At 34.8% G+C, this 27,787-nt stretch overlaps 1 pseudogene; it reads left to right on the top strand.

Annotated features, from left to right (window-relative positions):
• Window positions 1-17,865: 17,865 nt before the first annotated feature.
• On the top strand, window positions 17,866-27,225 carry LOC141584604 (large ribosomal subunit protein eL20 pseudogene; annotated as a pseudogene).
• Window positions 27,226-27,787: the final 562 nt, after the last annotated feature.

The raw sequence follows: 27,787 nt of genomic DNA, 5'->3' as shown, positions 1-27,787 counted from the left end.
AGAAGGAAAAAGAATAGGAGTAAAAGCAGTGAAAAAAATAAAGAAGACTTGAAAATGACCTCAGGGATAATAGTAGCTAATAGGTAGTAAAGAAAAAATAAATTAATGCCAGAAAGGAAAAGAAGATAAGGAGAAGAGTACTATTATGGAAGCTACACGCAACAGTTAGATTTACAGGTATAAAAAAAGAGTTAAATGCTTGGCTGTAGTCTAATATAAGAGTTTTATTTCACAAACTGGAAAACTGAGATTAAGAATGACTGTGATTTAATCAAGACCATTCAACTGGTTACCAGCAGAGCTAGGATTTAAACTAGGTCTTAGTTTTTGTCTGGCCCGTATAACACAATGACTGGCCACTTCTGTGCAAATGAGACATTAACATGTGTAAACACTTAGAAGACAGTGCTGGCTTTGCCCTGGAGGGAAGTAATCAATGACTCTCAACTTAACACTTGCTGAAAAGTTGGGACAAAACAGAGCTGAAAGTGCTTACCCCGAGGAGTGACATTGGTGAGGAGAGTAAGAGGGGTGGATAGAGACTCCCTATTTGCATAGCTTAGGGAGGGTAAGAGGCATTCGTTTGTATTTACGTCATTTTAGCTGAATTAAGGCTCAAGCTTTTTAAAATGAACAATGCATATACTTCATATTTTTAGAACTCTCTCCAGTTTTATTTCCTCCAGATTTTCTTGTGGCATAGCCTGTCACAAAATTCAGCCTTAAAAAGGTCAAACCTATTATAAAGCAGAAGTTCCTTGTTCGTTTTTTACACTTTCTGCCTTAATTTTGAATGGTTAATTGGAAACCCACTTCAACTTCAAATGCCCAATTCTAGTTGAAGACAAATGCTCCATGTAACAATGGTTAGCTGACTGTCAGACCTGCTCAGGCATGTCCTTCCTTCTTTGGGGGAACCTTGTGAGTGAATTTAACTAATAATACCTAGTTCATCAATGTAGGGGAGGGAGGTTGGCTTTCAGCTTTGCTGTCAGTAGATCAAGTAGGAAGTAGTCCTTTAACAGTTTCCTCTATTAGTGTTAAAAATTTCTTTGAACTAAGGTGCCTGGTTCTTACTGTAATTATGAAGGTCCCACTACTGTTGTCAGCCCCCAAATAACCCTCAAATCTGTTTTTGCTTGCAGGTATAAGGCTAGGTACTTAAACACTCAACAGTCTTTTGGGGGCAAGTTTACACTTCTCTTTGACTAATACCAGGGCTTGTGTTCTCAGTCAGGGAAATCCTGGACCCTTTATTTTATTTATTAGCCATTATCCTTAGTGTGAAACACATTTTATTGGGAGGCCATTGTTTTCAACTCAGTTCCTGCACTAGGCACCAACAGACCAGACCACACTATGTAGGATTTACTTATGCAAAATTCTGCATAATCTAACAAAATTTTAAGAAAACTATCCCTAAACAGACTTGTTTTTCCTGAAAACAGGAGATTCAAAGCAACCAATTAGAAAAGGCACAGTCGTGGCCGGGCGCGGTGGCTCAAGCCTGTAATCCCAGCACTTTGGGAGGCCGAGGCGGGTGGATCACGAGGTCGAGAGATCGAGACCATCCTGGTCAACATGGTGAAACCCCGTCTCTACGAAAAATACAAAAAACTAGCTGGGCGTGGTGGCGCGTGCCTGTAATCCCAGCTACTTAGGAGGCTGAGGCAGGAGAATTGCCTGAGCCCAGGAGGCGGAGGTTGCGGTGAGCCGAGATCGCGCCATTGCACTCCAGCCTGGGTAACAAGAGCGAAACTCTGTCTCAAAAAAAAAAAAAAAAAAAAAAAAAAAAAGAAAAAAAAGAAAAGGCACAGTCAACCTGAATTAGCATAATAAGGAAATTCTCTCTGCTCTAATCCTTACAAGAAAAGTAGCGTAAGGTAACCTAATATTAACCAATCCAATTTGCTCCATTCTGTTTCCTTGTTACCATCTTAGAAAAACCAACTTTTCTGCCATGACCAATGGAGCGCTCATTCTATTTTATAGTTTAAAATGCTGCCCAATTCTAGAATTGCAAATAAAAACCAATTAGATCTCTAAATCTGTTGCAATTTTGTCTTTCAACATTAAATAAAACTCTCTAGTCTTCACTTTTCTCCATTTTAAAATTGAGCTAGTAATAGAACTTGTGGAAGATTATGTTGAAGATTAAATTAGAGCACATTTGTGAAGCCTTCCATATATTGACTAGCTTGATGACAGCTTCAACACTAATAAACGGTGAAAATTGGATTTACACTCAGTTCTCTATCTTTTCTCCACAGTAAATATAATATCTGGTCCATAAATATGGGTATTATGGCTATAATTGTGTGCAAAAATCTGCAATTCTTGAATTGCAAAAGTTAATTAGACTCCATTCTCCTCTGTATCACTGTAGTACATTACAATGCAGTTAAAGGGAGGGGATAATCATAAAAGTGACAAAGACTACACAGCAGGCTTTAATATGCGCCAACTGAACAGTGGACATTGGTTATGTAGAGGAAACTGAAACTATTTCATCTCAAAACATACTTTTTAAACATATTTCAAGATGGCTATTGAGAGGAGCTGAAAGTACAAGAATAACTAAAAATCTCTTTTGAAGGGAGATTTGCATCTGTAGAGGAAATAGTAAAGTAAACAACAGATGCAAACAGACTTTCTCTAAAGGCCCCCTTGTACACATCTAGAGACTTTTAAAGGTCTGACAGAAACATTTGCTACTGGCTACCATCTATTCCTTCTGAGAGCTGCTACCTGTGAGATTTCATCTATATCTTATTTAGGGAGGAGAATAGGGCCTGGAGGCAGGGAACCTAAGGATTTTCTAGAACTAAATCAAATGGAAGTCAGCTATGAGCAGAAACATTCTCTTCATTAACATAAGGCCTACACTGAGTAAATGACTTTGTAACTTTACTTCATCTTCCTCATTTACATAGGTGTACACCAAGAAAATAACTTTGTAACTTCACTTTAGCCTCTTCGTTTACATAAGGCTTACACCAAGTAACCAGTAGAAAGCTGGTGTAAGGGTTTTTAAACCCAAGAAAATTCTGTAACTGGGGTCTTGAGCCTGCTCATCCCACTCTCACTCTGTGGAGTGTACTTGCATTTTCAACAAATGTCTGCTTTTGTTGCTTCATTCTTTCCTTGCTTTCTGTGTATGTTTTGTCTAATTCTTTGATCAAGATTGCGAGAACCTAGACACCCTCTACTGGTACCATTATCTGTTTAAAAAGAATGCCCTTTCTGCAGGTCTTTCCTCTTCTCTTCATCCTGTAACCTGTCTTTGCCACGATCCAATCCTCTATTCTTTTCATAACCTCAAGATGGTACAAAAGAGTCAGCATCTTGCTTTCTTTGGGTTTTTATATTTTGTATGAATCTTGTGCATGTGTGTGCATGTAACAAAATTTGTATGCTCTTTTTCCTGGTAATCAGTGTATTAGTTCGTTTTACAAACTCAAATTATTAAATCTTCAAGGGAAAATTTTAAACTTCCCTATGTGTGTTGAGATTCAGACTGAAGGATAGATTATCTAAGACTGATGTGCACAGGCAAACTTCATGAAGAAGGAACTTGAGCTAGACTTAGAAGGGTTTGTCATTTGTGAATGAAAAAGTAAGAATATTCCCAGCAGGAATTAAGTACAAGCGGAGGAGCTCGTATGTACCAGGGAGATTTGGGTGCTGGAGTGATGGGGTAGAGAAATAATGAGAAATACATAGAGAGAGGCAGTAATGAATGGTAGAGCACTTCTCATGCCAGGCTAGAAGTTTGGCTTTTCCATGAACAATGGTAAATTGATAAAGTGGCTACTGCTTTTGCGTATGTATTTTATCTTCTGATCAAATTTTCTTAAGAATGCTGTCAGAAGTTGTACCATGTTTTCAACTGGCATTGGCCCAAATCTTATTAATTAGCTAAAAATCACAATTTCTCTAAGTTTAGTTATTTATCTCTCCATCTGTTTTACAGTGAAAGCAGAAATGAAAAATGCAGATTTGAAACCCCCTTAGAAAATATTTAAATAAACTACAACAACAGAAAAATTTTGAACAAAAAATTTTTTGGCCGTATCATGTTCAATGGGAAAAATAAAACAAATCTTTATTTACAGAATAATTAAAGATTGCTGATGTAGAATATTTTCTTTAATATTGTTAGGATAAGGCTACATTAAATCTAAGGACTAGAAACACAATATTGTCATTGTTATCTGCTAGTTTTCTATAGATTCTAACTTTGTTAACACTATAGGTGATTCATAAAACTAATCATAGATATCACTTGATTAAACAAAACCGGCAGTACTCCTAAGCCTACACACTCACACCCTTTTTATCATATTCTATCATTCTTTTATTTTCTATTTTAACAAATTGAACTGTCATTTAGGATTTTTTCAAAGTCTGGTAAGGGTTTATAGGAATACAGTCAGCTCTGTATTTAAAGCTCACTAACAATATGTCTTTATAAGTCTCTATTTTTAGCAGTTTATCACTTAGCAAAATAAAAATACTGTTATAGTTTAAAATTCGGTGTACATGAACTCTGTCAAGACAAGATGGTCACACCAGCATTTGTTTCTCTTTAAAACAGGTTATTTTGACTACATGTTAGTTTCAGAAAAGCTGAGCTAAAATCAGAGGTTGTCATTTTTACAGTTACTCTCTCACAGCTACTAAAATAGCTCCACTTAATTGAGTAAAACCATTTTAGGTCACTACGCTTTTAGGTGGCGGGAAATATATATAGCAAGAACAAGAACTTGTCATTTTAAATGTAGATAAATTCTGAAAAGTAATAGGTTGCTGATGGACTACAAATATACGTATACTAAGAAGAGTTTATATAAGGGTTATTTCTTGATAATATATTTTGTACCATCTCAGAGTCATAAACACTTTTATTAAAAATTCACTATAGTCATCTATATGTGGATATACCTTTTTATATATTTTCATTTTTTTTAATTCTCAGAGACTTACATTAATTTAAAGAGTATGAAAAGGATAGTGTTTGGTTGTCAGATTTAATATAAACATTTCTCTTATTCAAAGGAGAAAGGTCAGTGTTAAAAATATTATGACAAGTAGTATATTAGTAAACTGTAGATATTTGGTCATTTAAATTCTATTGATAATGTTATTTATAGTTTATAAAGCTTAATAGCTTTTAAATCACATTCTAAGAAGATTTTGTAACTTTCACAGTGATAAGGAAAACAGAAAAATGTTATTTCTGTTTTACAGTAAATACAAATAGAAGTTTCAAAATTCTTACTTCCTTTTATTCAGTAGCTCTTACCTTTCCCAGTCGTCTATTATGAAATTAGGGTCTATTTCTGGATGTTAATACTTCATTGCTTTGTTTCTGGCATCAATAGTTCTCTCTCCTCACATCATCCATGGCCCTAATATTAGCTGGGGAATGAGGCTGAGACATTGCTTCTCTAAACAATGGGAGCACTGGCATCTTGCTATCCCCCAGCCAAAGAGCTAGGTTGCCAGAAGCAGAAGGTGGGAGCTACCCTAGATGTTTAGTCAATTTCCTCTGTCCTTATTTTGTTTACACGTGCTTCCTGGATTAATATTCTATTTTCAAGTTCCTTTCATTTTCTCCCTTATATTACTGTCAATTTCTAAATTACCTGATTATGCTGTGAACACAAAAACATTCAACAGTTTAAGGCGGGTTTTGTTTTTGTGTCTGTAGTTAGTAATACTGCTGCAGTGGTTGTTATAGTAACCAGTTCTCCTCAGCAGGAAAAAAGTATGGACATTTGACAGTGCTTAAGATTTAATAGAATAAAATAAAACAAAATAAAACAAACAACAACAAAAAATATTTAATAGAATGGGATAAAGTTTCTAAATTTTATATTTTAATAAAAGATGAATCCAGGGTAAATGCTGTCTCTTAAAGTATCTATTTTTAAGTAAACAGTAAGTTAAAAGCAGGTGCTATCTACTCTTTTTCCTAAATTAACCTGGATAAATTCAGTCTCCATCAGGCACTTTAATTGGTTTATGTAGTTATTCCCCAAATGCATATTCATTATTTCACACAAAAGTACCCAAGTGCTTTGGTTTGAATATTTGTTCCCTCCAAAACTCATGTAGGCATTTAATCCTTAATGTGGCAGTATTGGGAGGTGAAGCCTTTAAGAGATAATTGGATCATGAGGGCTCTAACTTCATGTACACATTAAGCCCTTTATGGATTAATAAACTAATGATTTATCATGGGATTGGGACTGATGGCTTTATAAGAAATGTAAGCAGAAGAAGAGAGACCTGAGTTAGCACACTCAGCTCCTTTGCCATGTGATACCCTGTCCCACCTTAGGAGTCTGCAGAGTCCACAATAGCAAGAAGGCCCTCACCAGATGTCAATCCTCAACCTTGATGTTAAGGCTAAAGCAACTCCACTTTGCATGCCAACCTACCATGTTTGCTCCTAATTTACCCCTATTTCAGGAAGTCCTGTAAGATTTCCAGTTTATTGTTCCTTCTGTAAGAGCACATATTTACCATAAATCTTGCCCTTAGATCAAACAACATTTGATATTGTTACACTTTGGTTGTCCTACACATCCCTTCTGAGTCACCCATTCCCTGTGGTAGATAAGCCCTGGGTCTGGGGGTATAATGGCATGGGGATCCACCATCTGGTCTCTCCACTGCCTGAGACACAGACATAACTTCTGTTCACACATTCCTATTAAATATTTCTTTCTAAGAAACTGCATTTGTCAGCCTCTTTCTTCAGCCTCTCGGCTTCCTTGGACTTTGGGGGTAGGTTTACATAGGCCTACTTATTATAGAACACTTGGATTTCTCCAGCCTCCATAACTGTATTAAGTAAATTCCTTTTTGTTACAAATTGTTGTTTCAGGCATTCTGTTATAAGCAATAGAAAACAAACTAAGATACCAAGTCACCCAGAAAAATGAGCACATTCCATAAAGCCAATTTTGTATGATGTGGCCACTCAGAGCATACAAGAGCAAGCTTTGCAGTGAACACTTTCCTCTTTTGCTTCTTCTGTTTTATTTTTTATTTTAATAATATTTTCTATTGGTTTGAAAAGTTCTTTACTCTTTTTATTCTCAATTGTCTACAGAAGTAGCACCATTAACAGATCAATTTTTATGCAATTATAAGAATATGGATATTTATAGCTGTGCTGTGCTTAAATCAATGTTTTATGCAAAAAATAGGACTCAAATATTTTTATTTGATCATAGTGACTTTTTATTTAATATATCATGAAATAATTTCTATTTTTAAAGCTATATTTTATTAAAATTAAGAGTGTATGGTATGTTCTGCTGTAATTTATGTAAACAGTGCCTACTAATGAAGAGGTAGATGCTTTCTAACTTACTGCCCTGATGAATCGGTGTTCTGAGTGCTCTCATCCCCAGAGTATGTGTTGATAGAAGAGGAATTGCTGCATCATGTGATAGGAAATCTCATATTTTATAGAAATATTTATAAATTGCAGTGAGCTGAGATTGTGCCACTGCAGTCCAGCTTAGGCTACAGAGTGAGATTCTGTCTCAAAAAAAAAAAAAAAAGTATAAGTTAAAATTATAAATGAACCAACTGACTTAACTGCCATCCAAAGGATGTCACATTTCACCCTGCTATTAATAATATATAAATGTGCTAATTTCTTCATACCTTTATTAATGACAGATACTATCTCTCTCTCAAAAATATATTGCCTATCTGGTAGGCAAAAAAAAAAAAAAAAAGAAAGATTGTTACATTGATGCCTTTACTTATACCTCCCAGTTTTTGGTTTGTTCTTAGCCCAGTGGGGTGGTTTGCACCTGTAATTCCAGATTCCTGGAAGGCTGAGACAGAAGAGTTGCTTGAACCCAGGAAACAGAGGTTGCAGTGAGGCAGGATAGTGGCACTGTATTCCAGCCTGGGCAACAGAGGAAAACTCTTTCAGTAATAAATGTAATATTTTCTAAGGTGTTATATCTGTTCAAATAAGAGAAAATTTAACATTTTTGTTGGCTGACTCCAAATAACTTACTAAATGACTATGTTAGCTATTGTTTTTTTTACAAAGTACTCTTTAATGAAATGTTTCTTATATTTTGCCACTTAAATGCATGCTGCTGTAAGTTTCTGTATGATATATTTTATCAAGTTAAGCAAGTTGTTTTTCTTATGTTAAAATACTTGAAAGCACTTCTTCGGTGTTAAGAGTGGAATTGATAATATAAAATTCTAGTCCCAGCAACATAGAACATAAACTCTGAATTGAGTGTATAACATTTTGAGGACACTGAACAACATAAAAACAGATAGAAACTAGAGGAGTTTGATCCCTGGAAGATTGGCAAGGCACTTAGTGAGATCTTTTACATTTAGATGGCTTTTCCCCTACAGCACTCTGTAGTCTACAAGAAGGGAAATTTAGAAATGAGTTAAAAAAAAAAAAAATCACTCTTTGCCTGACCCCTAAGTATACATATGTAGGCACAATTCCAGGGAGCTCAGCAGAAAGCAGTAGCTTGAGGATTAAAAACAAAACAAAACAAAACAGAAACAAAAAAACAAAACTAGGCATATATTTCACCTTCTGCATAATTGAGGGGACATAGAGTTTAGAATATGACCTCTGCCAAGTTAGAGACTGTGTGTAAATGTCTTGGTTTTGCAATGGAAACTTTTAAGAGTCACAAGTTACATAGTAAACACTATGTAACAGAACAAAGGGATTTACCTTGGACTAAGGGCTAAGCTGAAATAGACAAACATTAATAAAATATAAAATCAAGTCTCCAAAATTTCAATGTGGTCTATACATAATTTAATAGAGCAGAACTTTTACATTTTAGAGGACAACATCAATATAGCCTGTAAAATATGTCATCCACCATAATTAGGATACAGTAAGTAGAAAATTACGAAACATGCCAAGAACAGGGTTATGCAACCCATAATATCCAAGGGGAAAAACAATGAGTAGAAAAACGGCCACTATGACTCAGAATTGTAATTGGAAAATAGGAAATTACAGGCAAGGATTGTCTTCATAAGTGAACATGAGGATTGGGAAATGTCAGGAGAGAAATAGAAATTATGAATAAACCAAATGAAAATTTTATTGAAAAGTACATTAACTGTGATAAAAAATTAACTGGATTAGAGATTAGAGATGGAAAAAAGAATTGGTAAACTTAGAAACAGGTTTTTATACTTTATTCTACCTGAGGAATGGAAAGAAAAAATAATCTTAAAAGACGTGAGGGGCAATAAGGAGAATTTACTAATAACATACATATAATTTAAATTGCAGAGGGAAACAAGAGAATGTGACAGAAACATTTTGAAGAGACAGTCTAAAATTTCCCAAATTTGGTGAAGAATATAAAAAAGCTTAATGAATCTTCATCATGATAAATGCTAGGGAAACACACCTAGGTGATTGAATTCCATTACAAATCAAAGAGAAAAGGAAATCTTTAATGCAGCTACAGGAGAAAAAACAGGACACATTGCATGTAAAGGAACTATAAAAATGATGCTGACTTCCCATAAGAAAAGTTTGCAGCCAGAATGGAACATCTTTAAAATACTGGATGAACAAAGAAACCCTGTTAAACTGGAATTCTAGCTTCAATAAAAATATTATTCAACAGTGAATAATAAAGTTGTTTCAGATAAATAATAGGTGAAAAAATTGTCAAAACCAGAACTATTCTATACCAAGTATCCTAAGGAAGTTTTTCAGGATTAAGGGGAGTGATAGATGGAAACCAAGTTCTATGCAAATAAGAACACTAGAAAAAGTGCATATGTTATCAGACAGCTTTTATCCTATCTTTATATACTATACATATTAATTTCATGGAATACATTTATTTAAAGTAATAATGAACATGTATTTGTGAGGAGGTATAGAAATAAAATATATAAAATAAAAAGTGGGGGAATGCTAATTGGACATGTAACATCATTTCTACATTGTTCTTCAATTATTTGTCAAGTAATAGAATAGATTTTGAATGTAGGCTGTGGGGAGTTACAGACCCACATTCTAAATAACACCAAAAAATGCAAAAAGGTATGGCTCTAAAATCTTGTTACAGGAGATAAAATGGAACACCAGAAATTTCCTACAGTGGCAGGGGCATAGAAACAGAGGAAGAAAAAGCAGTTTTGACAAATAGAAATAAAATACTAAAAGGCTGGAATTATATCGAAACTTACCAATATTTAAATTAAATGTAAGTAGACTAAATACTTCAAATCAAGGAAAAGATTTTCATACTGGAGTTATAAAAAAACAAGAACCACCTAATTGTGTTCTACCAAAAACAAAAGTAAAAAACAAAATACACTCAAAACACAAAAACACATTAAGATTGGAAGTAAAGTAATTGAAAATATTAAGAAAACAGTTTTGACTATACCAATATCAAACAAAGAAGACTTCAAGAAAAATGCCAAGTAAAGGGTTCTTTCACAATGAAAAAAGAGCCAACTAATTAAGAAAATATAAATATTAAATGAGTATGAAACCAATAACAAAGTTTTCCAGATCATGAAAAAAAAAGTCAGAACAAAAGTGAAATATGTACAGATTTATATTAATATTAGAGATGTACTCCATTTTCAAATAGAAAAGGTAGACTCCCACAAAAAATATAGATCTATGTAACTTGAACAATACTATCAACTAACTTTATTTTAACAAATTTGCCCTAATTGACATTTTAAAATCAATACACCCAACAAAAATACCATGTATGGCTCATTCACCAAGATTGAACAAATGCTAAGCCAGAGTGGAATTAAATTAGAAATCAATAATAAGAAGATACTTATAAAATTCTGGAGGTTTTGAAACAAGGAGATCTGAAAATGAACTATTAAGCAATCCATGGACTGAAGAAAAATTATGAGGTAAATGTGAAAACATATTCTATGATGAATAAAATCAGAACATAACATGTAAAACTATGTGAGATTTAAGCAAAGCAGCCCTTAGAGTGACATTTCAGTTTTAAATCCTTAAAAGAAAAAAGGCTTAAAACTAATGCAGTGTGCTTCCACCTTAAGAATTTCAAAAGAAGATCAAATTAAGTAATATTAATTTTAAAAAGAAATGGTAAAAATCAGAACATAAGTCAATGAAGCAGAAACCAACAATAGACTAAAATAAATCATGATTCTTTGAATGATTTCTAAACATGATAGAAGTTTAATGAGAGTAACAATAAAAGAAAAAAATTTAGCAACATAAGTTATGAATGAGAAGATATAAACAACTTTATAATTTAATTTTCCTTGAATGACAGAAATTATAAGAATTTACTAAATAACTTTAAAATATAATAGATACATATATTTAGAAATTAAATTTATAATTAAGCAACTTTCTAAAAATTCTGGGCACATATGACTTCATTGATTAATCTTTAAAAATAAGGAAGAAAAAATATCGTTCCTACAAAAACTCAGAGGCCAAAAGAATGCTTTCTAATTCATATTAGGAAACCGCTACAACTGTGATACCAAAACAAATAAAAAACATCTCAAGAAGAAAAAAAGTAATTTTTCTCATGAATGTAGACATAAAAATCTTAAACAAAACATCAAATTGTCCAACAATATATAAAAGGATTGTACAACTGATAAAATTGCATTCACAATAGACATACAAGATTTAAATAGAAAAATTAATGTAATTCATGCATTTACAGACTAAAAGAAAATGTTCATATAGTCATTTAGTTAGAAGCAAAAATAAGCTTTGTAAAAAAAAAAAATGTAAAAAGCCTCAGCAAACTCTGGATAGAAAAAAACCTGCTAAAGAATATTTATCAAAATCCTATAGCTAATATTGTATTTAACAATGAAATGATAAATGTCCTAAGATAAGATTGTTCTATTTTTATCAATTTTGTACCAGTCATACTAACAGTGTAGGGGGCAAGATAAAGAAATAAAATTCAACATACAGAACAGGATGAAGTAAAATAACCGAAATTTGCAAATGACATAATTTTGTGGGCAGAAAATCCTCAAGCATTTACAAAGACTACTACTACTGGTAAAACTCAAAGCATTCCACCTGTCCGTCAATAGAGGAATGTAAAAAAAAAAATGCTATATTGATATGATGGGATGACAATAGTAAGCAAGTATGTACTGCTGATATAAAAATAACATGGATAAATTTCAAAAACATAATGCTCAGTTGAGTAAAAGTCCCATATTAAAGAATCCATTGGCAGGAACCCGTTTCTACGATGGTGAAGAACAAGCAAATAGAAGTCAGAGCAGTGGTTGTTAATGAGTGGCAGTGTTTGAAAGGGAACATAAGGACATTTACTGGGGTGATGAAAATGTTCCTGATCTTGATGGATTAGTAGGTTGCATGAATGATTACATGTATCAAAATTCATTGAAATGCTTACTTAAATCTGTGCGTTTCATTGTGATATGGTTTGGCTGTGTCCCCACCAAAATCTCTTCTTGAACTATATCTCCCATAGTCCCCATGTGTCATGGGAGGGACCCAGGGGAAGGTAACTGAATCATGGGGATAGGTTTTTCCTGTGCTGTTCTTGTGGTAGTGAATAAGTCTCACCAGATCTGATGGTTTTATAAAGGGTAGTTCCATTGCACACACTCTCTTGCCTGCCACCATGTAAGATATACCTTTGTTACTCCTTTGCCTTCCTCCATGATTGTGAGGTCTCCCCAGCCATGTGAAACTGAGTCCATTAATCCTCTTTTTCTTTATAAATTACCCAGTCTTGGGTATCTCTTCACAGCAGTATAAAAATGGACTAAAACGGTAAATTGGTATTAGTAGAGTAAGGTACTGCTATTAAGATACCTGAAAATGTGAAAGCAACTTTGGAACTGGGTAACAGGCAGAGGTTAGAACAGTTTGGAGGGCTCAGAAGAAGACAGATGTGGGAAAGTTTGGAGCTTCCTAGAGAATTGTTGAATGGTTTTGACCCAAAAGTCCAGACTCAGGTGGTCTCAGATGGAGATGAGGAAATTGTAGGAACTGGAGAAAAGATCACTCTTGCTATGCAAACAAACTGGTGAGATTTTGCTGCTGCCATAGAAATCTATGGAACTTTGAACTTGAGAGAGATGACTTGGGGCATTTAGTGGAAAAAATTTTTAAGTGACAAAGCACTCCAGAGGAAACAGTATAAAAGTTTGAAAAATTTGTAGCTTGACAATGCAGTAGAAAAGGAAAAAAAAAAAAGTTCTGGGGGAAAAAAAATCATGCTGGCTGCAGAAATTTACATAAGTAATGAGGAGCTGAATGTTAATCACCAAGACAAGCGGGGAGAATGTCTCCAGGGCATGTCAGAGACCTTCACAGCAGCTCCTCCCATCATAGGCCTTGAGGCCTAGAAGGAAAGAGTGGTTTCCTGGGCTGGACCCAGGAACCCCCTGCTGTGTGCAGCCTAGGGACTTGGTGCCCTGTGTCCTACCCACTTCAGCCATGGTTAAAAGTGGTCAAGGTGCAGCTCAGACCATGGTTTCAGAGGGTGCAAGCCCCAAGCTTCAGCAGCTTCCATGTGGTGTTGAGCCTGTGGGTACACAGAAATCAAGAACTGAGTTTTGGGAACCTCTACCTAGATTTCAGATGATTCATGGAAAAGCCTAGGTGTCCAGGCAGAACTTTGCTGCAGGAGCAGAACCCTCATGGAGAACCACGGCTAAGGCAGTGCAGAAGGGAAATATGGGGTCAGAGCCCTCATACAGAGTCTTCACTGGGGCACTGCCTACTCGAGCTCTGAGAAGAGGGCCACATCCTGCAGACCTCAGGATGGTAGATTCAACAACAGGTTGGACCATGTGCTTGGAAAAGGTGCAGGCACTCAATGCCATCCTGTAAAAGCAGCTGGGAGGTAGGCTGTATCCTGCAAAGCCACAGCTGCAGAGCTACCTAAGACCAGGGGAGCCCACCTCTTTCATCAGCATGACCTAGTCTTAAGACATGGAGTCAAAACAGCTCCTTTTGGAACTGTAAGGTTTAATGACTGTCTTATTGGATTTTGGACTTACATGGGGCTCGTAGCTCATTTATTTGGGCCAATTTCTCTAATTTGGAATGGATATATTTACCCAACGCCTGTACCCCCACTATATAGGAAATAACTAACTTGCTTTGGGTTTTACAGGTTCACAGGAGGAAGGGCCTTGCTTTGTCTCAGATGAGCCCTTAGACCCTGGACTTTTGAATTAATGCTGAAATGAGTTAAGACTTTGGGGGAACTCTTGGGAAGGCATGATTGGTTTAGAAATGTGAGGACATGAGATTTGGAAGGGGTCAGAGGTGGAATTACAAGGTTTTGCTGTGTTGCCACCCAAATCTCATCTTGAATTGTAGCTGCTATAATCCCCACATGTCATGAGAGGGACCTGTTGGGAGGTAATTGAATAATGGGAGTGGGTTTTTCCCTCGTTTTCTTGATAGTGAATGTCTCATTAGATCTGATGGTTTTGTAAAGGACAGTTCCCCTGCACATGCTCTCTTCCCTGCTGCCATGTAAGATACGCCTTTGCTCTTCCTTCACCTTCTGCCGTGATTGTGAGGCCTCCCTAGCGATGTGGAACTGCAAGATCATTAAACCTCTTTTAAAAAAATTTATTTATAAATTACCCAGTCCTGGGTATTTCTTCATAGCAGTATGAAAATGGACCAAGCACACTATATTTAAATTATATACAGGTGAATGTGTTCCTGATTTATTCTTTCAGTGCTCTAATCTATACAAATTAGAAATATTGGAATGAATTCCTGTGAGAGTTCACTTCACAGTTTCCTAGGATTATTGTTATAAATCTTCTCCCTTTATTTATTGAATTTTGGGGTCAAAATTCATTGAAAACTCTTGGGCAGCTCACGTGTGTGTGTGTGTGTGTGAGAGAGAGAGAGAGAGAGTGCATATCCATTTATATGTGCTTTTATTTTTTAGAAACTCCTCAATATTTTCATGTCATTCTGGCAACTTTCTGGTTTATAGAGCTGTTCTGGATTGATTCTGTTTTTCTATTATCTTTTCAATAATTTCTGCATTTTTATGTTTATTTTATTTAAGTTAGTTATCTTGAATTAGCTATCCTTCACCCACCCCTTTTAAAATTCCACTGGAATTTCTCTTGTTTCTTTTCTTTAATGAATTTTTTGATATGCAGGGCCTTGTGGAAGATTTGGTGCTTTAGAGCAGCAGTTAGGTGGGAGAAAGCAGGTCTTGAGAAGATACTCTCTTTATCAAAGTGCCTACCTAACTTTTGTATCATTTATTTACCTAGGATATTTTGGAAATCAGTTTTGGAAATTCTCTAGTGCTATTTAATAATATTCTTATTGTATCAAATGTATTTTTGAAATGTAAATCAAGGAAAGAGGTCAGTTTCATCTTCCTGTACTAATTTTATTATTTATATTTTTACATTACCCTTTCAGCACACTTCAGTTACTTTGGTACAGGAGAAATTGCTATGTTGCCTTGGCAACATTTCGTATTTTGGACAAACTTTATTGCTAAAAATTAAGCAATTTGCCAAGCTTATAAAATATTACTTTGACCAAATGCTTTTTTATAGCATGCCAAGTGAAAGATGAGTGATGAATGGGACTGCTATTCTTTTGTGACTATTTAAAGTACTGAAGGGAGAAATCTGCAGCTTGAAATAGAAAACAAATAAATGTAATCAATGTTCTCATAGCAACAAATGCTCAAGCCACTGTGTTCTCTCATAAGCTGCCATGTATGGAAATGGTGTTGTGGGGTGATGTTCATTGAAGTAAGTGACAATTACCCTTGTTTAATTAGAAATACCATTCTGGGATTGTTCATTCTCCTGCCTCTTTGATTCCTACTAGATGTAATGTAGTCTTTCCAAGTCAATGTATTTTGGAATTTGCAGACCCATTATTTACACTGATAATTTTATCCAAAAATCATTTATTTTCATTTGCCATGGATTTTGGATTTTGTTGGGGATTGAGAGGAGTAAGTATTTCGAATCAATACCCAATCTTAACTAGACCAGCTGCTCACTTTGGGATCTTAAGCAAGTGAATCAGTGTATTTGAGCTATTATAAGACTAAATGGTGTGTGTGTGTGTGTGTGTGTGTGTGTGTGTGTGTGTGTGTGTGTCTGTCTGCCTGTAGACTACTTTGGTGGGACATAATAAATGTTGCTTACTTTTTATTTTGTTTATATGCATTATATGAAGTATCAAATAATCCTGTATTATTCATTCATTTATTAAATAATTAACTGAAATACCAGTTATTATTCAGAACTGAAGAATATGTAGAAAGAGAGAAAAATGAGGGAAAATGGAAAGAAAAAATATCAATTTGTGAAAGAAAGTCATGTGCATTCATAGAGGTTTTTATAAACTTAACTAACAGATTTACAATTGCTTGTGAATTGCAAAAAACATTTTTAAATAAATAAGAGTAATGCTTTGGAAATAAATTCTAGGACTTCCAGTATAAACAAAGTTGACTGGTCCCAAGTATTTATTTCCATTCCTTTCCCAAATCCCACTGAAAGTACAGGGAAAAAAAATGTGATTTGAGAATAAATTAAAAATAGCACCAGCAAGCTGGAAAGATGCCATCAGCAAGCCAAAATAGATGGGAATTCAGAAAGTTACAAAGCAGATGCTATCAACTTGAGAGAGAAACCCAAGAGAACTGAGAAATCTGCTACCTCATAAAATTAAAATGGAAATCTCCTAAAAAGCTGCATTTCCCTGGTAGAACATCATCAGAGGTACTGTGTGCTGACCAAAGGAGTAGAACAAGTGGAAGAACTTTTATATTTATTACATCATTCTCCAATTAAATTTGTTCATATAATTCTCTCAATAAGCAGGGTATTATTACCAAGGAGACTTGCAGAGTTGGCACTGGGGCCAAAGAAGAAGAACAGTGAGTGCCACAGATTACTTAGGTCACCAGAAAGCTGAGTTGTTATAGCTAGAGTCAAAGGTAAGCTATTCCCAGTACTGGAGGAAAGGCTTCCTGGTGATAAGTCTCACTTTCCCCTTTGGGGAAAAGGCCACTGGCTTTGGGCTTCCTGTGAGGCTCCATTTTCCCTCATATACCACCAATGCTATTGTCCTGATTAGCTGATTCCTGATTCTCTATTTCAACGTATCAGATAGTGTCTTCTTTTGGGGGCGGACTTCCATGACTATTCTACTTAGACTCCTAGGGTAGAATACTCTAGTTCAGCTCTTGTTTGTTTGTTTTTTAAGTGCTTGTTATGAATTGAGATTATTTTATTTTATTGCTTACTTTTGTCTGTCTCCCACAATCAAAATGTGACCTGTATCACTATGACCTTGTTTTTTGTTCATGATACTATCCCCTTTCTTTCCCCAAGCTTGGCATGAAAAAATAACTGCTCAACAAAAGTTTGATGAATGAATGAGTGAATGAATAAAGTACTCATAGAACATTTCAAAATAAGATATGTTTTTAGCTACAAGAAAAATATTTCCTTTAGAAATAATATAAAGTATGTTTTTAGAAAGCAATATAATGCTCTAGAAATTATTTCAAAAAGATAATGAAAAAAGAAAAAATCAAAATCCATCTCTATGTAAGCCCCTTATAAGCTAACTCTAAAGGTAAAAACAGTTTTCACTGAAATGACATATCTTAGAAATGAATGGGCAACACTGACTGCATAGATAAACAGAGGGAATGAGCCCTAGTACATATTTTTAAAAATGAGTGTTTTTTTAAAAAAATTCAATTTGAGAAGTAAAGGTATATTAAATTTAAAATATAAAAAAAGAAAAATAACTAAAGATTAAAAATGTTAAAATGTATTTTATAAATAAAACCAAAAGTTAGTTTTGGAGAAAAGAATAATCAAATAACAAGGCTTTGATGTGTCTGATCAATACAGGTTTATTAGCTTGCTAGGACTGCCATATCAGAATATCACAGACTGGGTGGCTTAAACAATAGAAATTTGCTTTCTCACAGTTCTGGAGGCTGGAAGTTCAAGATCAATGTGTTAGTTGTTTTGGTTTCTCTTGAGGCTCCTCTTGTTGCTTTGCAGACGGCTGTCTTCTCACTGCATCCTCACATGGCCTTTTCTCTGTGTGTCCACATCCCTGGTGTCTCCTCCTGTATCTACTAATCTCTTTTCGTAAAGACTCCAGTCGGATTGGATTATGGACCACCTGAATGGCCTCATTGATGTGGTTTGGCTCTGTGTCACTACCCAAATCTCATGTCAAATTGTGATCCCCACGTGTTGGAGGAGAGGCCTGGTAGAGGCGTTTGAATCCTCCAGCCTGGGTAACAAGGGCGAAACTCGGTCTCAAAAAAAAAAAAGAGGGGTTTGAATCATGGGGGCAGACTTCCGCCTTGCTGTTGTCATGATAGTAAATACGTTCTCATGAGATCTGATGGTTTAAAAGTGCTTGGCACTTCCCCTTTCACCCTCTCCTGCTCTGCCATAGTAAAAAGTGCTTGTTTCCCCTTTGCCTTCTGCCATGACTGCAAGTTTCTTACCTCCTAGCCATGCTTCCTGTACAGTCTGCAGGACTGTAAGTCAATTATACCTCTTTTCTTCGTAAATTACCTAATCTCTCCTTTTGTGGGTGACAGCGAGCGTGGAGAGGACTCCATGAAAGCCTTGGACATACTAGGAGAGTACAAGGTGGTGGGTCGCTGCCTGCCAACTCCCAAGTGCCGTACACCACCCCTTTACCACATGCAAATCTTTGCACCTAATCACGTCGTTGCGAAGTCCCGCTTCTGGCACTTCATATCTCAGTTAAAGAAAATGAAGAAGTCTTCAGGGGAGATTGTCTAGTGTGGGCAGGTGTTTGAGAAGTCCCCGCTGCGGGTGAAGAACTTTGGCATCTGGCTGCGCTATGACTCCCAAAGTGGCACCCACAACATGTACCGGGAATACCGGGACCTGCCCACCACAGGCCCTGTCACCCAGTGCTACCGAGACCCGGGCGCCTGGCACCCTGCCCAGCCTACTCCCTCCAGATCATGAAAGTGGAGGAGATTGCAGCCTGCAAGTGCTGCCGGCCGTCAAGCAGTTCCACAACTCCCAGATCAAGTTCCCGCTGCCCCACTGAGTCCTGTACCCTCAGCACAAACCACGCTTCACCATCAAGAGGCCCAACACCTTCAAGGTGCAGGGCCCTCGCCCAGGTGTACCCCAAATAAACTCAGGAATGCCCCGGTATGTATGTATGTATGCATGTGTGTATGTAGGTATGTATAAACAGGTAAATAACCTAGTCTCAGGTAGTTCTTTATAGCAATGTGAGAATGGACTAATTTATTCATTTTAACTTAATTGTTTCTTTGAAAAGACAATATCCAAATATAGTTACACTATAAAGTGCTAGGGTTGGGACTTCAACATAGGAATTTTTGGGAGGGGGACAAAATTCAGTCCCTAGCACAAGGCAACAAATATTAGGAAACTATATTAAGTGTTAGAAGAGGGTTGGACACACATAACTGGAAAAATTTCAAATATCTTTATAAAATTGCATTAAAATTTGATATTTTGTGTGTTATTCACTAAATCTCATAAAATGAATATGTCCTAACTTGATTAGAAAACCATAAAACTTGAATTCTCTGCTAGTTCTCCAAAAATGTAAATGATAGCCAAATCTAATATACCATCCCAAGTTTTACCCTTAAAGTTGCTAGACCCAGGCAACTTCAAGTAACATGATTTTTATGGATATAATGTTTTTCTCCCAAACAAAAAAAAATATAGTTTCTCAAAATGCTCTATCAGTGTAATATCCTTGACACCTCACAATAAAATAAGATTCTTAAAAATATAGTATTCCAAATTAATTCAAAATAATTACAGATATTCCAAATACATAATTGTTTATGCAACCTAGCAACATGTGAGAGTGCTAGCACAACATACCTATGTACTTATTCTAGAAATGCAAGGATATTTAGCACTAGGCAATATGGTAAACTTAATTGTGTTAATAAAGTACACACAAAAAATAATAAAAGATAAAAATATATTTGATACAACCTAGTAAGCCAGAAAAAGAAAATAATGTCCAAACTTGATAGATTGAAATATATGAGAAATAATATATTTAGAGTTACAATGTTAGGGTCATTTTCTCTAAAGTAAATTAGTGAGTCTGGAAAAAGTCTGAATGTCCTAGCCAATTCAGGAAAGCAAGAAAAACCGCATGTAGAATAGATTTCTCTTTGACCAACATTCTCTCTGACTACTGTATTGCTGTTTTAACACTGTAACCTTGACTTTAATATACCTAAGTATTCAGATATGTGTAGGCACACATAGATTTATGTGTAAATGTCCTTGCAACATATTTATATACACACACGCATACTTTCACACATATACAAGTTGTCTGCCTAAATATGTAAAAATTATTTGCAGTATTTTATTTGGAAATTCATGAGTCTAGTGACCATTTCATCATACATATATGTATTTACATGCTTTAGAAACTACTGCAGTATAAAGCACAAGCAGGGATCAAAAAGCTATTTTTAGTAAAAGATCTTAATGGAATCAGCCATCAGTAGTTTGTATTACAGGTCCTATTGTGCCCTTGGCAGCCTCAAACCAAATACTGATGAGCTATTTAAGGATCAGTTGAATGCTTATTACTGGACCTATATTTGCTCATGGCATCATTTGCTGTTTTAAATGTGTACAATTATTCCAGTGTAAAATAGAAACTGGTGAAAGGGCCTGGACGTTCATCAACAATAATCTAACCCTACTCTTCTCAAAACACTCCTTCTGATAACCATACTAGTGTAGCAGACCCTTGTCATGTTATATAACATGCCTACATATTTTAATATTTTCTCCAAAATAAATCTTAAAACACAATTGCATGCTATCTCTTTAGGAATACTGCATAAGTAAATGTGCCAAATATTTATCTGAGTTCACTCTCATACTCTCTCCTGTGTTATGAGGGGCTGGAATTTTAAATTATATTTCTTGGACTCCCTTGTGAACTGTGTGCTGGTTGGATTATGCCAAAACAAGGCAGTTATTTTAGACTGAAATTTTATAAAAAGTGGAGGCCATATTTTTTTTTTGCCCAGCAGGATACTAGAAGTAGCCATTTGCTCCAATAATAGGGAAAGCCAGCAGCATCTGTGGGAGAGGGGACTTCAGGCTCCTGCAGTATCATGGTATGGGCTCATAGCTGCCTACTAGGAAGCCACTCTGATGGCAAGGAAGCCATAGAAAAGAGCTGTGGGTGGCACTATTTTCTCTTTCACCTCTAAATCTTCTAACATTTTTATAGCCAATTCTTCTATTAACTATTTGTTGTTGGAAATACCTAGAATGGTTTCTGTTCCCTAGCTTGGACTGATGTGACACAAGATATAAAGGAATTTGAAGACTTCAGGATTTGAAATCTGAATAAACTATGACATACAGTGTTGTTAAGGTCTTGAGAATTACTCTCAAACAATTTACTGCAGAGGGCTGTTAGTTGTAGGAGATGTCTTAATCTGTTTTGTGTTGCTATAACAGAATACCTGAGATAGGGTAATTTATAAGAAAAGAGGTGTGTTTTTTTGTTTGTTTCATTTTTTGTTTTTTCTTATAGTTCTAGGGGCTGGAAAATCCAAGATCAGGCAGCCACATCTGGTAGGCTTCTGGTGAGGGCCTTGTGCTCTGTCGTAATGTGATGAGAGGCATCACGGGGTGAGAAGACAGTAGGCTGCCACTTCAGACCTCTTTTCCTTTACTTATAAAGCCATTAGTCCCATCTTGGGGGCCCCACCTTGATGACTTTATGTAACCCTAATTATCTCCTAAAGTTCCCACCACTTAATGTCATTATAATAGGGATTAAGTTTCTCACACATGAAATTTGGGGTGCATATTCAAGCCATAACAGAAATTATGATTGGAATTTCTTACTTCCTGCATATAGGCTATTCTTAATGCTATTTTTAAATTATTATTATCTAACAAACTGGTTTGGGACAGCCCTGGTAATTTATCACATTCTTATATACAGCTTACATGGTTTTGCTAGAAAACTATGTCTCCCTCTGGCATGTAAAATTTTCATAAAATGGGACTTTTAAAACACAATTCCAAAATTAGCTACAAAAAAGAAAATGTCCTTGCCAAACTATTTACTAAGAATGTATGACTCAAGATCAATATTCATCTCAGCAATGACATTTGTGTAATTGATATAAACTTGTATTAAAATGCGTTCCTTGTGGAGCTTTAGAAATCATTTTGTTTGCTTACAAAAACTCCATTAATTCTAAGGAGTTTTAACTTTTTCCAAAATTCGCATAAACTTGTTTTGCTTTTACTATTTTCAGATTATACCAGAAGCCAAAAGAAGGTCAGGGATGAGTGTGGATTGAGGTAGGGAAGATTTCTGTACAAGAGGTTAAATTGAGGAATTACACTGGAGTTTTATGAGACTTAGATGGCATAAAGGTGATGAAATTCATAGATTTTTTTTATAACTGGAAAGCTTATTATTTGAAACTGTATATCATTTTCCTAAAATATGTACTGCATATATACAGATCTGTTTCAAATGTATAGTGTTTGTTAAAATATGTGCAGAATTATAATATCATACACATTACCCAAAGAACCATATACTTCAACCTAAAGTGTTAGAATTATCCTACTGAGCAAATGATTCCTAGCAGAAGAAATAATGTTATATGAGCTATTTTTAAATAGTCGGATGTGTCACAGAAGCTCTTCAAGAAATATATATTTTAAAACCTAAGTTACATGTATATATAAAGTGTGTGCTATTCCTCTAAATAGCATATCTTATACATAAAATAGAAACTAGTTAATTTAAGCTCTTAAAATTTCATATAACAAGTCTGCTGGAAATTTTTGTAGAGTTTGGTGATGAGAACTTGGCACAGGGATTGGGAATTTATGTTCTAAAGATGTCTTGGATTGCTTTATATGGATCAAACCAATTGTGGTGGCTCCCTTTGCTTATTCAGGCAATGAGAAAAAAAATATCAGTCTTTCATTTTCTGGATGCAATTTGAAAAAAAAAACAAACTCTTTTATTGATGTTTTATAAGTCTCAATTTTTAAATTAAAAAAATAAATGCAAGTAACTCTGTTCAAAAAAAAAAAAAAACAAAAACCCTAAAGATTGAAATGAAAAACCCAAGTCTACAGTGTTAAAACAGCTCATAATTAAGGGTGCTATCTTAATCCATTCACAGTTGTTTTTTTGGGCTACATGAGGCACAGGCAGTAAGAAGCACCTGTTAATAGGTTACCTAGGTTACCTCTACTTAGTCCTGAGCAAGTGAACCTGCAGAGCTCTTTCAGTTTGGCTTGAAATGTCTTGAGACTTGCTGAACAGCAGACACAGTCTCTGGAAAATGGCCTCTTCACTGGAAGACAGGCCTCCCATTTGATTTTCCCACCATTAAGGAAAATTAAACAATATGCAGAACTTTAGCAGTAATGGATTCTGGGGAAAGAATGTTTTACTTTCTGGCTCCGATATACAAAAATATATAAGAAATGAGAAAGAAGATACTGAACGATTATATACAGCATGTATGTAGAATAAAAATAATGTATAAACTTATTTTTAATTATAAAATGTTGACATATATGCTCTAAATTCTCCATTTTTCACAGTTGATTATTTTTTGCTTCATTTGCTTTTTAGCCAATAAATTTGTGATGCAGAGCTCTTGGGGGAAATACCTGCGGAAAATAAGGAAAGGGAACAAGATTGGGCAGTGTAGTAATTTGGACAAGGGCATAAAAAGTGGTACCTAAGTGGTTCACTTGAATGTGAATCATATGCTTTCGTGTTCCCATTGTGTAATAGTAGCCCAACTTTTTCCTAATAATCAATGTTAGTAAATCATTTCAGGTCGATGACTTTTCTACCTGCTAGTCCTTGACATTAAGAGCTAAGTGCTCCAGTGGTATTTGTAATTCATAGTTCAATGAAATTCTTGCCAAATCTCTGGCTGAAGCATCCCCCAGCAGAAGCATTCATTGCTTTGTCAGAAATTTAAGAGGTTTTGAAAGAATTTTCCAAACCAGAATATTTTGAGTAAAAAGGGGCAATTAATAGTAGGAAAACTATGCTATCTGATTACTATGGTCATGTATGACAGTACAAATAATTACGCAACTGTGGTAAAGAAGTAAACCTTGTTTAATATAATAACACATATGGTTATATTTTAATGAAGTCAAGTTGATTTTTCTATACTTTCGTTATGTTATGCATGGTTATGAGTGGCAAATTAACATGAAGTATAGATCTTCTTGTGTATCATGTTAGAACACCTATGCAAAACAAATATTTTGGTAGGTGGGTAAGCACTCAGACTTTCTCAGTTTTCATCATAATTCAAAAAATCACTTTAGAGTAGGACTAATTTTATTTTCTCCAACTTATAAAAGAGCAAAACAAAGAAAGAAACAATGAATTCATTACAAATGAAAACATCCTTGCTTTGAGACTGATCTGAATGACTGCAAAGACAGAATATTTTCCATGGAGTAGAGGACTTTTTTTATACTGCTCATCCCAATGTTAATTGTCCTACTGCTTTAGAGTATCTCAAAATGCTGAATGAATCAAAATTCCTCATTTGTGCAATGGAGAAATAAGAAAAATTAAAAGATATTAAGAAATGCATTATTTATTAACATTAAAGTATTCATGAAAGTTACATAATTATACATATATAGGTAAAGAGAAATTGTTATTCTCTAAAACTGTGGATGTACTTGAAATTATATTCACTGTTGACTGAGTATACAGGAGAAACCAATGACGGACTGGCGTTTTCCGTGTATAATCAAGCACTAACTGCACTGAAATAAAACTCTTGCGCTTTAAAGAGCAAAGTGTGTCATTTTTGACTACTGAATTGTTCATAATTCTCATTTTTCTTATATATTCTCTCTTACTTTCCACTGTGTTCATTTTCTTAGTTTTTCTCTACAATACAGCATCAAGTTAACTATCTCCAGTTCTTCCAGCTTCTGGAGCAAATAAGGAAACTTTTCCCCAAAATTAGTTTATTTGGAGTTATGTTTATAGAATATGGGCAAATTGCCAGCATCTGCATGAAAAATGTGAATGTTGTACTTTCACAACATTTGTTACAAATGACTTGTCTTTATAAAAGACAGATATATTTGTGTGATTGGGTATTCTATATTTTGCATAATTTTGGGGAATGAATATTTTTGTTATGCCAGAATAACAGGAAGAGAATTTCCTGTGTGTGGAATTTTAAAAACCTTGTGTAATTGTCCTTATTGATAGATGAACTAAGTAATTATAACAAAAAAGTAACCCAATGATAATTACCACTTGTTTTGGATTCCAAATATTATTGTAGAAGAGTGACATCATCACTACTGTTTGCTATTAAATTATTATTTTTTTCTTATTGTAACTTTGATATAATTTAATATTTTTTTTTCCAAATAGGTTGCATCTCCATGTATTTGTAAGAGAATCTTCATTGAGGAGTTGTACTAGAAAATTTTAAACATTCAAACAATTTTTTCACAATCAGTGTTCCATCACTGAGTCTCAATGACATAGTGCTTTATTTAGTATTAAGAGCGTTTAAAAGGTATTATCAAAAAATCAATCATTCTGTTGGGTGTGGTGGCTCATGCCTATAATCCCAGCACTTTAGGAGACCATGGCAGATGGATCACCTGAGGTCAGGAGTTGGAGACCAGCCTGACCAACATGGTGAAATCTCATCTCTACTAAAAATACAAAATTAGCCAGGTGTGGTGATGCACGCCTGTGATTCCAGCTACTTGGGAGGCTGAGGCCAGAGAATCTCTTGAACCTGGGAGGCAGAAGTTGCAATGAGCTGAGATCATACCATTGCATTCCAGCCTGGGCAACAAGAGTGAAACTCCATCTAACAAAAAGAAAATTTCATTCTTATTGGATAAAAATATAGGAGATAGTTTTAGATGATAAAGTTAAGGCAAAGTGAGAGGTATAAAGAAGCTAGCATTTCTTCAAAAGCATAAGTCACAAGTACTTTTAAATGGAAAGATACACCTATTGGAGCAGTATACCTGGGATTCTCTTAAAAATTAAGGTTCATGTCTGTTACATAATTGCTTTGCAATCAGGAAAGAATATATTATGACATGTTTGGATTTTGCTAAAGTAATTAAATCAAAGATAACTGATTATCTTCATCTTTGGTGATGAAATAACAGGAAATCAATTATTTAATATTAAACAGTTCTTTGATGATTCAAATAGTGTGGTGCAATTTTTGGTATATACATACAATGTGTAATGAACCAGGGTAATTGGTATATCTATCACCTCAAACATTTATTATTTCTTGTGTTAGGCACATTCCAAATCTCTTCTGGCTATTTAGAAATATACCATAAGTTATTGTTTAGTATAGTCGCCCTACTGTGCTATTGAACACTAGAGTGTATTTCTTCTATCTAACTGTATTTTGGGACCCGTTAACCAATTTCTCTTCATCTCCCTTTCCGCCTTACTTTTCTCAGCCTCTGATAATCAATTTTTTACTTTCTACTTCCATGAGATCAACTTTTTTAGCGCTCACATATGAGTGAGAGCATGCAATATTTGTCTTTCTGTGTTTGGCTTGTTTCACTTAACACAATGTGCTCCAGTTCCATTCATGTTGTTGCCAAATGACAGAACTTCATTTCTTTTCTTATGGTGGAATAACATTCCATTGTGTATATATACCATATTTTCTTTGTCTGTTTATTCACTGATGGACCCCTGGGTTGATTTCATACTTTGGCTATTGTGAATAGTACTGCAAGAAACATAACAGTGCAGTTATCTTTTCAAATATGGATTTTCTTTCTTTTGAGTATATAACCAACAATGTGACTGCTAGATCATATGGTAGGTGTGTTTCTAGTTCTTTGAGTAACCGCTCTACTGTTTTATATAGTGACTGTATTAATTTACATTCCCACTGTATTAATTTACATTCCCACCAACAGTGTAAGAGTGTTCCCCTTTCTCTGCATCCCCATTATTTTCTTTCTTTTTGATACCATTTTAACTGGTGTGAGAAGATATGTCACTGATTTTGATTTGCATTTTCCTGATGATTAGTGACATTGAACATTGTTAAATGTTCCCTTTGGTCATTAGTATGTCTTCTTTAAGAAATGTCAATTCAGATCATTTGCCCACTTTAAAATCAAATATGTATATATATATATATATAAAATCAAATATTTGATTTTATATATTATATATATCATAATATTATATAATATATAATTATATAATATAAATAATAATATATAATAGTATAATTTTATATATATAATATATATAATCAAATATTTGATTATATATTTGATTTTAAAATGGGCAAATGATCTGTATTGACATTTATATATATATATATATATATATATATATATATATATATATATAATACATAATTTTTTTTTTTTGCAATTGATTGAGTTTCTTGTATATTCTGGTTAGTAATGCCTTGCCAATGGATAGTTTGCAAATATTTTCTCCCATTCTCTACATGCTCTAGGTTATTCCTCACTCTGGCCTGCCTTCCTTTCTTCCCTCCATCCCTCCTTCCTTCCTTCCTGCCTGCCTTCCTGCCTTCTGCTTTCCAGCATTTCCCCTCTTCCTCCTTTCCTCTATTCCCCACTTTCCCCCTATCTCCCTTCCCCATTCCCCCCT

This window comes from Saimiri boliviensis, chromosome 5, assembly GCF_048565385.1.
Source record: "Saimiri boliviensis isolate mSaiBol1 chromosome 5, mSaiBol1.pri, whole genome shotgun sequence".
NCBI lineage: Eukaryota > Metazoa > Chordata > Mammalia > Primates > Cebidae > Saimiri > Saimiri boliviensis.
This window is presented reverse-complemented; position numbering and strand designations above follow the sequence as displayed.